The sequence below is a fragment of the Amphiprion ocellaris genome, chromosome 7 (genome assembly GCF_022539595.1).
Source record: "Amphiprion ocellaris isolate individual 3 ecotype Okinawa chromosome 7, ASM2253959v1, whole genome shotgun sequence".
Taxonomy (NCBI): Eukaryota; Metazoa; Chordata; class Actinopteri; family Pomacentridae; genus Amphiprion; species Amphiprion ocellaris.
Window position 1 is genome coordinate 37224084 of NC_072772.1, and position 13019 is coordinate 37237102.

A 13019-nucleotide genomic window follows, 5' to 3' on the forward strand; every position below is an offset into this window, starting at 1 on the left:
AGCAAAACTAGAACAGTATGTTCAGTGTGTGTGTGTGTGTTCTCTGTAGCCGGTGGCAATTAAGAAACTCTGACATTTTTAGAGGGCATTCGACTGTTTTCACTGGAGGGAAAAATAATAAAAAGTTTAAAAACAACTTGAGCAGTGAGAATTAGAGGCTGATCTATAACTTAATTTGACCTTGTTACCACCGACTGTTACTGAGCTCCAATAAAAACCTAAATGGATCCTTATAGCCGCCGTTTAGCCATGAAATCATGACGCTAACGCTGGTTAACATGTTAGCATGTCATTTGTTTCATCCTCATTTTGCTGTCTGACAACAGAAACATCTGGAAATGAGAGAAGCTTTATTGTAGCTCAGCTGGATTAAAATGCAGTTTAATGAAGGCAGAGAGCAGGAGAGAAGCTAACAGAAGCTAACAGATGCTAACATGAAAACACAGAAACCCACACAGTCCTGGTTTACTACTAATTATAATGTCAGCCACATTAGCCACACAGTGTGCTAACATTGAAGAATTTTCCTATTGTGGCTCATATTGGGTTAGCCACATTAGCTGCACAACGTGCTAATTCTGAGGTTTTTACTGTTGTTGTGGCTACTTACAATGTAAGTCACATTAGCTTCACAGTAAGCCAACACTGTGGATTTTTCCTATTGTTGTGGCTCATGTCAGGTTAGCCACATGAGATGCACTATGTGCTAACATTGAAAAAATGTTCCTACTGGTGTGGCTAACATTACGATAACCACATAAGCTGCACAATGTGCTAACAGTGAATTTTTACTGATGATGATAACTGCAGTAGCCACATAACACTTTTCTTATAGTTGTGGCTAATGCTAGTTCTAGCCACATTAGCCACACAACACACGGACATCAGCGGCGTCATTATAACAACTGAACTCCTGCAAAAAGATAAAAAATAAATAGATCTTGAGCAACTCACTAAGGTCAAGTTAATGCAGAAGAAGCTATTACATGAAGTTGTTGAAAACAACCCAAATAAGAAATGTAAATGTGACATATTACTTGAATTAAATCAAAGAATAATAAAGGGAAAGCACTGATTTGTATGAAGAGAATAAAATGCTAAGAATCTGTAGAAGCTGCAGGTGGATTATTTCAACTCCTCATGTCCTCTAATGATTCTACCGTTAGAGGAGGAATCAGAGCTGAAGCTTCTTCTGTATTCCTGCCTGGACTCGTCTGCAGAGCTCTGAAAATGTAGATTTGATTTGTTAAAACTCTGCAGTGTCCTGAAAGCACTTTTGTCCGACTGGTAAAGCCTTCTTAATCCTCCTCTGGGACATGAAGACGAATGACGGAGTTCATCTGTCAGGAAGCTGCAGAAACTCTGTGACCTTCAGTAGTTTTTACCTGAAAGCGACACCTGGGAGACTCGCTAACATGCTAACCCTGCAGGTTGAAGGGCTGAAGTAGATCCCAGAGGTCTTTGTCCAATCAGATGAGGTTTCTCTGTCAGGATCGACTCGAAGGATTTAATTGGCCATTATTGGTCAAAGGATTGAAGCTGCTGCAGGATTCAGGATCAGACCTGGAGGAGAACGTTAGCAAAAGAAGACCGACGGAGACTCATCTCATGACTTAATGGATGTCTTCTGATGACCTCCAGGTTCAGATGCTCAAACTAAATCAGGTTTTCTGTCAAAAGCAACAAAAAGCAGAATAAAGACGACTGACTGAGGATCTAATGGAGGAGGAATCCTTCAAGATCTGATGGAGAAACAATCTTTAAAGATCTGATGGAAGAGGAATCCTTAAAGATCTGATGGCGGAATCCTTAAAGATCTGATGGAGGAAGAATCCTTAAAGATCTGATGGAAGAGGAATCCTTAAAGATCTGATGGAAAAGGAATCCTTCAAGATCTGATGGAAGAATCCTTAAAGATCTGATGGAAGAGGAATCCCTGAAGATCTGATGGAGGAATCCTTAAAGATCTGATGGAGGAATCCTTAAAGATCTGATGGAAGAGGAATCCTTAAAGATCTGATGGAGGAATCCTTAAAGATGAGACCAGAGGAACATCAACGATCTGAACCTGAACTCGTTTTTCTGTCAGCAGCTTCAGAAGATCATCAAGTTCAAGAATAAAGAAAAGACTGGAAATGAAAAACAACAAACCTGGAATCAAAGTTACTTCTTTATTTTCTGATTTGTGTCATTCTGACAGAACACATTTCAGAGTTTCTAAAGTACTGAACTAATGTTGGATGAGCTTCGTGTTGTTTTAAATAAATCTGAAAGTTATCTGGACAGCTCTGAGTCCTTTTTTGGATGAGTATTTTGAGGGAATTTGACTAATTTTGTGGTATTGTTCACAAGTTTCCATTTTTTAGCCATGTTTTGTGAAATGGTCTAAAAAAAATATTCATTTTTTTCTGATTTCCATCATTCTAACATTTTTGAGAACATTTTAAAGCATTCAACTCATTTTCAAGTTGTTTTGGACACATCTGTAAGCTATTTGGACAGTTCTGAGACATTTTGGACACGTTTTGAAAGATTTTGACACATTTTGTGAGGTTTTGAACTACTTTCAAGTCATTTTACAAAATGTTTGAGTCATTTTGGATAACTTTCACGGAATAAATAGTCAAAGAAGTGTTTGTTTTCCTGATCTCCATCATTCTAATGGAGTCCTGCTGACAGAAGACATTTCTGAGTTCATTTTTCAGGTATTTAAGCAATTTTGGACCAATTTCAAGTTGTTTTGGACAAATCCGAAAGTCTTGAGAGACTTTGATAAATTTTGATAAATTTTTGAAAAATTTCATGTCATAAATCCAATGAGTTAAAATGAGACAGAAAGAAATAAAAACACCAGGAAACCTCCTGGGGTTCAGAGGGTTAAATTAATAAAGTAATATTCTTGCTGTCATTCGACATAAACAAATGTTGAATAAGAAAACTGAATAATTTGGTGTCAACTGTTCAGCATTAAATGGTTTAATGGATGAAACTATATTTACTGAATTATAGTAAATAAATAAGCAGCAGGAGGTTTAAAGTGAAGAATATTGAAATTAATTCAGTTTCTATAAACACCACCGCTTTAATTAAACACCTTCTATTGGAGGCGTTTGAATCCTCAATGAACCTTTTAATTTAAATTCACGCCTAAAGCTTCACCAATTATTACACACAGGAAACTATTTCCTCCTGCATGGCCTGAGGCTTCTGTCGGTGTTTCCAGCCTGAACTGACTGCAGCATGGTGACGGTTTTACTGGGATTTACTGGGTTTAATTGGGTTTTACTGGGCATTATTGGGTTTTACTGGGTTTAATTTAGTTTTACTGGATTTTATTGGGTTTTTCTGTGTTTTTTTGGGCATTATTGGGTTTTACTGGGTTTAATTGGGTTTTACTGGGTTTAATTTAGTTTTACTGGGTTTTATTGGGTTTTTCTGTGTTTTTTTGGGCATTATTGGGTTTTACTGGGTTTAACTGGGTTTTACTGTTTTTATTGAGTTTAATTGCATTTTATTGGGTTTTCTGTGGGTTTAGTTGGATTGTATTGGGGCTTTTTGTGTTTTTCTATGTTTTATTGGTGTTTTTTTGTATTATTTTATTGAGGTTTTCTGTTTCATTGGGTTTTATTGTTTTTTTCTGGGTTTTATTGGTTTTTACTGGGTTTTATTGGGTTTTCGTGTGTTTATGTGGATTTTTCTGTGTTTTATTTAATTTGTTTTATTTTTTCTATTTGCTATTTCAGTGGTGTGTTGGGAATTCACAAAATAAGAAGCTCATTACTCATGATAACCACCGTGTTTCTGATGTATACATGACAATAAAGGTGTTGAATGTTAAATAAAACAAACGTCAGGACTTCAATAAAATCTGCTGTGATTCTTTTTAAACCTGCAGCTACAGAAACTGTTTAATTCTACATTTTCTAAGATGAACTCAGACCTCAGCTCTTTATTTCTCAGGTAAAGTTGAGCCTCTGCATCACATTTAACGCCTCTTCAGCTCGAGTGCAGGAAGATTATGGGTTTCTGTAAAGCCATCATCATCTCCTACACCTGTTCAGCAGTTTGACACCAGAGCAGAAATATTTGGTCCTTCACCAATGATTTCCTCTCGTCGGATCATTTTCCTAAAAAAACTGCACGTCACTCATGATTTGTTCAGTGAAATGGCTCAGAAAGTTTGATTCATTAGAACGACACTGAAAAAAAAACATCTGAAAGCACCGAGAATGGATGAGGAGGAACACCAGAGCTTCTCAGGTTTCCTCAGGACAGTCCTGCTCTTCATCTAACTGGACATCAATGGAAACAGCTGAAATTAGAGTCTAACAGAACCAGCAACCAAACTCCAATTCTACAGTTTCATTCAGCAGACCAAAGCGACAAGCATCTGAGAGTAGATCCAACACCACAAGCAAGGATCTAGTCAGGAGAAAACAACCTGGATCAGAGCCAAACCTGAGAGAAGAGACTAAAACAATAACCAAAAGATAGCAGAAGAAGAATCGGAAGAAAAATCACTAGAGGAAGAAGAAGAATCACAAGAATCAGAAGAACTTGAAGAAGAAGAATCAGAAGAACCTGAAGAAGAAGAATCAGAAGAACCTGAAGAAGAAGAATCAGAACCAGAAGAAGAATCAGAACCAGAAGAAGAATTGAAAGTCAATCCTGAAAGAGTTGAAATTAGCTGAGGTGAAGTTCGGTGATGAAACTGTTCATCAGAGAACAGCTTGGACTGTAATCACATTTTATTTCATTCGGTCGTCGTTCACTCAGATGTTCTCGGTGGGTTTCAGCTCCTGTTCACAGCAGGAAGCTTCCACTCTTTTAGTCTCAGGACAGGAAAACAGTGTTTTCTGTCTTTTAAAGCACGACTAACATTCAGACAGATAAAAGTCATAGAAAGATTCTGTTCTGTAGAAAACAGCATTTATCTGATGGTCTGTGGAGAGAAGCTTCGGATTTAAAGGACAAAAGACGTCTTTTAGTTTTAAGTGTTTTTTTATTTAGGCAACTAAAACATGCGGTTAGACAAAGATTTCCTAAAACAGAAAGCTGAACAAACTATTTAAACTCAACCAAATCCAAACCACCTCTGGAGATGGGTTTGAGATCCATTCTAGCCAGATGTGAAGAATTCAAAACATTCACTGAAGAACCAGAAGAGTCAGATGAAGAATCATCACCATCAAAAGAAGAACCAGAAGAAGAGGAATCAGAAGAATCGGAAGAACCAGAAGAAGAATTAGAAAAATTAGAACCATAAGCATTAGAAGAACTAGAAGAATCCTAAATTAGTACTCAGGTCCTGGTTGTGAGACAAAGAAATAAATAAAATTGAGGGAAATTAAAAAGAAAGATAAAAAATAGAAACAAGAGTTTCTAGTATTAGACAATCTTTAGCAGTTAAACTAGTGTTGGTTCCATCAGTTTATGGATCCATTTCATTATTATTAAACTAAAATATGGAGTAGAGTCATGAACGGAGAGTTTTTCTGCACTACGTATGAAACCAGTGATGAATTCCCTGAGAGGTGCAGCTTCTTCCTCAGATTAAACGTCCCACCATCAGGATAGAGGAGAAGTAAACAGCTGGTGACATCTCTGAGGGTTCAGGAGGGAGATGTTTGGTTTGACAGTCAGAAAAAGAAGAAAAGAGAAAGTAACAGACACCAGCAGAAGAAGAACAACGTTGAAGGGAAACTCAACGTACAGCAGTCAGTCGCTGCTGTACGTTTAGTTTAACTTGGACGTTTTTCATCTTTTCTGAAGATGCTCCACATCGTCTGTACAACCAGGAAGAGGAGCTTCAGTGTTTCTGATGCCGCCGAAGGGAAACAGAATCTTCATCCTGCTGTCAGACTGATGCTGTCGCTTTGTCACATCCGATGAAGGACGACAGTCTGAGTTCGTGAGGACGAGTTTGGATCGCTGCACATCGCTGTGGTGGCAGCGATGAAGCTCAGAATGACTCGTGTTTAAAAAGACTGGAAACGTGTCCAAAACCTGTCAAATTCAATCCAAAACATCTCAAAATTTATCCAAAAGCTCTTTAATTATGCCAAAATAACTTGAAAATTGTCCAAATTAACTGGAAACATTCATACAATATGTCCAAATTTGTCCAGAAGGACTTAAATATGTCCAAAACCTCTCAAACTGCATTGGAAATCTCTCAGAATAGATCCAAAACCTCTTAAAACGTGCCAGTATAACTCAAAAGTGGTCCAAAATGACTGGTAACTAAAATGTCCAGTCATTTTGGACTGGAGATTCCAAATCTCTGAAAATTGATCCAAAATCTTTCAAAATTCAGTAGCTCCACAACTGTGCCAATGTAATTTAAAAATTGTCCAAATTGACTGGAAAAATGTATAAAATCTTTCAAAGTGACTTGATCCAAAATCTCTTAATGTGTCAATATAACTCAAAAATGATCCCAAAATGATTGGAAACTCGTCTAAAACCTCTCATAATGGATCCAAAATGTCTTCAAATGATTCAAAACCTTTCAAAATTGATTCAAAATCTTCTAAACTGTGCCAATATAACTAAAAATGTGTCCAAAATGACTGGGGGGAGGAAAAAAAAAAAAAAAAAAAAAAAAAAATCGATCTAAATCCTCTCAAAATTGATCTAAAAATCTCTTAAAATGTGCCAATATGATTCAAAAATGGTCCAAAATGACTGGAAACATTCAGAAAATCAATCACAATTTATCCAAAATGAATTAAATGTGTACAAAATGAGACGAAACTTGTCCAAAACCTCCACAAACTGGATGTAAAATGTTTTCCAATTATTCCAAGCTTTGTCAATATAACTCGAAATTTATCCAAAATGACTGGAAAATTGTCCAAAACCTCTCAATTCATCCACAATCTCTTTAAATTGATCCAAAACCTCCTAAAAATACTCAAAAGTTGTCCCAAATGACTGAAAACATTTTTAAATCGCTCAAAAATGTCCAAAATGACTGGAAACTTGACCAAAACCTCTGAAACTGAATGTAAAATGTCATCCAATTGGACCATTTGGAGTTAAACCTCCGTCTCTAAAGGTTCTTGGATGGATTCTTGTCCCTGGAAGATCTTCAGACAGTCCTAAACGTTTATTTTTCTGCTTGTCAACGTGAAGAATCATCTCCTGTGTCCTCTTTTCACCACCGTCATTCTGCAGAGCGGTGGGAAGAACTAGGAGGTTAGTTTGGATCCAGAGAAGAAGAAGAAAGGTTCACACCTCAGGAAGTAGATGAAATCAGCAACAGACGGTTGAATCTCTCATTTCAGGCAACAAAAACAACCCAGTTCTGAACTCATTGTTCAAAAGTAGCACAAAAAAAGCCCCCGGATGAGTTATAAAGACAGTTTAAATGATTAAAATGCTGCAGATCCAACCAGACGTCTGGTTAATTGAAGCTTTTCATAGTAAATAATCGAAGTTTTGTTGCCTCCAGCGGTTCTTCTGTCTCATTAAATATTCATGAAGGTGTTTAAGACATGAAGGAACCAGAACCTGGGAGGAACTTTTCTGTGGTTGGTTTCAGCTTCAGATGCTGGAATCAGAAAATTAATATCATCAGGAGGATTTAAATGTAGAGAAAATGAGCTGATCATCTGTAATCATTCATTTGTTAAACAGGAACATTTAGAGAAAAAACTATTTACGACCACCGGATAGAAATAATGACAAATCTGTAAGGATTTAAAACCCAGAAATGCAACATCAGGCAAGCTGAAGGTAAAATCACTGCAAGAAGACACAAAATGACCGAGACACAAAATCACCACGAAAACAAAATCACAAAGAAAAAGATGTAAAATTCCCATGAAAAAAAAAAAATCACCACAGAAAGAAGCAAAACTACAACGAAAAGCTGTAATATTGCCACAAAGACAAAATCATCACAAAAATATGCAAAATCTTGATGACAAAAGGCAAAATCACTGCAAAAAGATACTAAATTACGACTAAGACAGAAAATTACCACAAGATGACAAAATTGCCAGAAAGAGATGCAAAAATCACCCCAAGAAGACAAAATTGTTACAAAAATGTGCAAAACCTCAACAACAAAAGTTGAAATCACTGCAAGACAATGCAAAATCACCAAGAAAAATATGCAGAATCACCACAAAAAGATGTAAAATCTCAACAACAAAAGGTAAAAATCACTGCAAGATGCAAAATGAACACAAAGGGCAAAATCTCAACAACAGAAGGTAAAATCATTGCAAGAAGATGCCAAATCATTACAAAAAGACTAAAAATTACAACAAACAGATGCAATATTGCCACAAAGAGACAAATTCATCACAAAAATATGCAAAATCTTGACAAAAGCCAAAATCGGTGCAAGAAAATGCGAATCAAAGATGCAAAATCACCACAAAAAGACATTAAATTGACAGTAAAAGACGGAAAATCACCACAAAAAGACGGAAAATCACCACAAAAACATACAAAAGCTCAACAACAAAAGGCAGAATCACTTTAAGATGCAAAATGAACACAAAAAGATGCAAAATCCCCTCAAAAAAGGCAAAATCTTGAGAAGGCAAAATCACCACAAGACACGAAAATACCACTAAAAGATGCAATATTGACACAAAGAGACAAAATCATCACAAAAATATGCAAAATCTTGAAAAAAGACAAAATCAATGCAATAAGATGCAAATCGCCAAAGAAAAGATGTAAAATTCCCTCAAAAAAGACAAAATATTGACGACAGAAGGCAAAATTACCACAAAAAGACATGAAATTACCACTAAAAGACACCAAATCGCCACTGAAAGATGTAAAATGACCACTAAAAGATGTAAAATCTCAACAACAAAAGGCAAAAATCACTGCAAGAAGATGCAAAATCCCCTAAAAAAAGTCAAATCCTATGACAGAAGGCAGAATTACCACAAAAAGACATAAAATCACCACAAAAACCTGTGAAATGACAACAGGAAGTCCCAGACGGTGGTAGAATGTGAATCTGCGGATAATGAAGCAGATTAATATTCTGATGTTCCATCAGCTGTTGCTCAGATTATTCATTTAGATTTATCATTGATTTTAATAGAATTTAACTGGAGAACACTTTGATACTCACGTTTCATTTCAACCTAATGACATAAAAATCCACCTGTTTGTGTTACGATTTCAAGAGACTCAGCTGCAGGAAATGAGAAGGCAGACGTTCAATAACACAAAGTGGATTTATTTGACATTAGGAAACAGAACTACAAACAAGGCTGGAAGACTACAACCGGAAAAGCAAAAGAATCAATAGCACTCAAGATTACTACTAGTGGCTGGGAGGATCAATTACACAAACAGAAAACTAACTCTGAGGGTAAAACCCAGGCAAGAAAGATATCAAACTATATTCTAGGAACACTAAGCGAGGAACGATTCAGAACTTGAGATTAAGGTTAACAATAACTCCGGACAGAGTTAGCAAGAAGGATAATACTTAAAGAACAGAACAATTTTTGAACTAACTTGAAGTCTTAATTCAAACTCTATTCCAGGAATAAGGTACTATAAGCGAACTAGAACGAAACGACCGTTACCTTTCACGGAACTACAAGAACTACTTGATGCTCGAACTGGGTTCTTAGCTGTGGATAACTGGTTCTCCCAGGGGACGCTGGGGCTGGACTTGGACGTGGCGTGTTGGCTTTTGGATTTGGAACCAGGGCTTTGGAACAAAGGGCTGCAGCGGTAGGTTGGTATGGATAGACGCCAGAGGTGGAACGGTACAGGTGAGAGATTCCAGGTGGCAGAGAGATGACTGAGGATGTGAACAGACCATTGGAGGAACCAGAAGGAACGGAGCAGATGGACCCGGAACTGGAACAAAGGAGAAACAACAAGAATTACCAAAAGTACGTCAGAGCAGAAACTGTGGCTGGAATGAAGATGCAGAGAGCCGATTACTGACTGTGTCACGATCCAGCACTGAGAGGTGAATGATGTCTGGTTATACTGTGGTGGAGGTGGAGCTTGATTGGATACATTCCACCTGCTCCAGCTGATGATGATGATGATTGCAGAAGGATGACACCTGCCGCTGCAGACGAACACACCTAGAGGGAGGAAGAGCACTGTCTGGACCTGCCCCTGCAGGCCTGACAGTTCGACCATCAGTGAAGCTCCAGGAACATGGAGGTGGTTGGTCATGGATGAGGACGACACTAAAACACACTAAAACACACTAAAACACACGTAGAAAGATCTATAGATAGTCTGCTCTGTTACTGACTGGCTCAAAGAACAACTCATTAATATTCAGCGTCTCGCTGTAATTTCCCCTTTAATCAGGAGAACCAATCTGCTGCTGACCTCCAAACACACACTGGAACACACACACTGGAACACACACACTGGAACACACACACTGGAACACACCATGCAAAATCATCAGAAAAAGATGCAAAATCTCGATAAAAGGCAAAATCACTGCAAGACAATGTGAAATGAACACAAAAAGATGCAAAATTACCACAAAAAGACAAACTTTACACAAAAGGCGCAAAATTACCACTAAAGGATTCAAAGTCATCACAAAATGTTAAATCTTGGTAACAAAAGACAAAATCACAGCAAGAAGATGCAAAATCCCCTCAAAAAAAGGCAAAATCTTGACACAAGGCAAAATCACCATAAAAAGACATGAAATTGCCACTAAAAGATGTAAAATTACCACAAAAGCACACAACCGCTGTAGTGACTTTACCTGTAGTCACTGAGGTGGCAGTTAGTGTCCTTTAGTCTGATGCATGCAGCTTCAAATTAAGACAGTGTCTCTGCTCGTTTTTACTGATGTTTCATTTATTTACGCCGTTGCAGGTAAGTTATCGTTCAGTCAACATTAAGTTTCCAATAATCCAAAATTATACAATCTGACAACATTCACCTGCTTGACACGGCGTTTGAGCACAGTCGGAAACTGTTCGGCTTCATTCTCCAAACTGCACACCTGCATTCATTCATTCATTAGCCATTATATATGCAGTCCACTCCCTACAGTGGGGAACCTCGTGGCTCCTAATGCCACACCCACACAGTCATACCAACATTCATGATAATAAAACAAAGACATCATATTTTGGCTCCAACAACCACAAAAAGACAAAATCACCACAAAAATACACTACATTGCCACAAAAATATGCAGAATCTTGGCAAGAAGATGCAAAATCTCCTAAAAAAAAAAAATGGCAAAATATTCATGACAAAAGGCAAAATTCCCTCAGAAAGACATAAAATTACCACAAAAAGATGTACAATTACCACAAAAATGTTATGGGGGGGGGGACAGATTACAGGCAGACAGGTGGAGTTTCAGAAGGCTTTATATAAACAAAAAAACCAAAGTACATCAGCAGGTAAACTACAGAACTAATAGAAGTAGAGAAGAGGGAGCTAATGTCGACCAAACCTTAATACAAAGAACACACACAACCCAAACTAAACACAGAAGATCCAAGAGAAGAACTGAACTGTCACGGTAGTGCAAAGACCCAGGCGTGGACAGAGATTCAGGACAGCAAGGTGTATTTCAACAGATTTATTTACAGAAAACACTCACAGATCCCAGCTGGACTCTAAAACCAGAATTCAACACACTAGAAGCTGGAAAACTGAGCAGCTGATTATAGCAGGGAATAAAACCAATATTATTATCCTTGGACCAAACAGGCAAGAGACTAGACTGCCGGAAACAGGACTGAACTAAACACTTTTAACTATGTTAAGAACAGGAACGCAGCTGAGGCCAGGGTCCATACAAGAAACAACTAACTAAACTCAAAACTGCCGAGCACAGTTTAAACAACTAGACAGAAAGCGCCGCTGCCAGTGTGGAATAATGAGGGTCAACATAAGGGAAGTTCAGCTGGCAATAAAACTAAACAGACAATTCTGAAAGACTTAACTGAATGCGGTTTAGGAGGGCGACCGGAGGCTTGGTGGTTTTTAGGTGTGTCGTATCCACGATTTGTCCTAAGGTGAGTGGAAAAGAACGGAAGCCCTGCTGGGGACGATGGAGCAGGTAGGAGCAGGTAAAGCTATGGGAATGGCCAGGTGATCTACACAAAGAAACACAGCGTTAGATTGAACAAAGCAGTCCATACAGAATATTACCAGGCAGATGAGCGGACTAACACAGCATGGTGCAACGGTCCAGTGTGAGAAGCCCTTCATTAATGGCAGGAGGAGGAACGTAGAACAGGTGAGCCATTCCCCGTCACAGGTGTCCTCAATCAGCTGATGACCTGATTAGAGCAGACGAGACACATGCACTCACACAACACTCACACCCACAAACACACAGGAAAGGAAAAAGAGGGAGGCCTGCCACTCAAGCAGCAGACATGAACAGTAAAAACTAACTTAAGCAAATAAAAATGTACTCACAAAAACCAGGCAACCAACAGACAGGCACCGGGAATCCGGGAGATGACTGGAAACTAGACGGAAAACAGGAGGCTGGATGTAGAGACGGAACCGGTGGAAAGGTTCATGTCAGGATCTGAAGACAAAGCAGGGCAGGTGGAAGTCCAGGCGGAAGTCCAGGCGGAAGTCCAGGTGGGTAGCTGGGTCCATGAGTTTGGAGATGAGCAGGGATCTGACAGTCTATGGTGAAGAGTGAAAGACTGAATTGGGTTTATACAGTCAGGAGGTGAACTGAGCGACTAATTACTGCTGCTGAATCACATCACTGCAATACAGTACAGATGAAGAGGAACAATGGGAGAAGAAGGAAAAAGAGGGAGAAGGAGGAGAAGAATGGGCTGGAGCAGGGATCATATCAAAAAAAAGATGTAAAAATTACCACAAAAAGACATAAAATGACCACAAAAAGATGTAAAATTACCACAAATAACATGCAAAATATCAACAACAAATGACAAAATCAATGCAAGAAGATGCAAATCACCAAAGAAAAGATGCAAAATTACCACAAAATCTTCCCAAAAAAGCTGTAAAATGACCACAAAAAGATGCAAAATTATGAC

At 38.2% G+C, this 13019-nt stretch overlaps 1 long non-coding RNA gene across 1 annotated transcript; it reads right to left on the reverse strand.

Moving 5' to 3' along the window:
* Positions 1-12165: 12165 nt before the first annotated feature.
* LOC129349381 (uncharacterized) lies at positions 12166-13019 on the reverse strand. Its single transcript, XR_008602364.1, has 3 exons — positions 12963-13019; positions 12418-12636; positions 12166-12275 (listed from the first exon to the last, which is right to left on the reverse strand). It is a non-coding gene; the product is annotated as an uncharacterized LOC129349381 (long non-coding RNA).